The sequence below is a fragment of the Cynara cardunculus genome (genome assembly GCF_001531365.2).
Source record: "Cynara cardunculus var. scolymus isolate 2C chromosome LG 6, CcrdV1, whole genome shotgun sequence".
NCBI classification, from domain to species: domain Eukaryota; kingdom Viridiplantae; phylum Streptophyta; class Magnoliopsida; order Asterales; family Asteraceae; genus Cynara; species Cynara cardunculus.
In genome coordinates this window covers 10,065,354-10,066,532 of record NC_037533.1, presented here as the reverse complement: position 1 = coordinate 10,066,532, position 1,179 = coordinate 10,065,354, and positions in this window count along the sequence as shown.

The following is a 1,179-nucleotide window of genomic DNA, read 5'->3' as shown; positions in this document are numbered from 1 at the left end:
CTTCCTCTTAAGGCTTGACACGCACTCTAACCCTACCATATTGCATTAAATGAACATTTAATGAACTAGGTATAAATATAAGTGTTTCTTCTCCATGCAGAGTGCGCGCAACTCACTCTCTAACCCTAATTCTTACTTCCAACATTTTCTAGCTTAAGTAAATGATCTTCTTTACAACAATTTCTTTTCTTGTATTTGCTAAGACTTTGTATGTAACTAAAGATTGTTTAGATAGGTTTTTACTACCTTATCTTTCTGCAAACAATCTTGTAAAATCTGTATTGATCTTCTCTATCAATATATATTTTAAATTTGAAAATACAATGTTTGTATTCTTCCCCTCCCCTTCTACAAACTGTTTCTTTTCTTGTAGACCCTCACGGGACCAACAAGTGGTATCAGAGCAGTGTTTTCTTTCTTTCCTTGTGTTTAGCTATTTTATGTATTAGTTTATCTTCTTTCTTAGATAACTTTACCGCTTACAAATGGCTTTACAAATTGCAAACACACACACAAGATAATGGCTCTCTTGCCAAACCTCCCCGGTTTGTCCGTACAACTTTAGTCTCTGGAAGAGCCGGATGTCCCTCTTTCTGGAAGGTGTGGATCATGAAATTCCACATTACATAGAAAATGGACCATATATTCCATTTGCTATTGCTCCGGCTGTTCCAGCAACAGCTACGACTGCCGCGATTCCTGAACGGCAGATTCCAAATCTCCTACATCAGTGGAGCGATAAGGACAAGAAGAAGATAGCTATAGACATGCGTGCTCGGTCTATAATAGTTATGTCTCTTCTCGATGAGATTTATCACTCAGTGATGAAACTCAAAACCTCTAAATCCATGTGGGATACACTCTGTGTCCAATATGAAGGAACCACTCAGGTTCAGAAGACTAGAAAGATCAATCTAGTAAGACAGTATGAAAGCTTTCTCTGTGGAAAGTCTGAGACGCTATCTGAAGTACATAAGAGATTTAACTGCTTTCTTATTGATCTTAGGGCTGTCGGCAGAGAATATTCTAATTCTGAAACTTTGACTAAGTTTCTAAAATGCCTTCCTGAGTCTTGGGACACCTTTTCCATGTGTCTCAAGATGTCAAATGACATGTCCACTCTTTCTCTTTCTAGTTTATACGGGATTCTGCTTAACCATAAGCAATCTCGTCAACTAA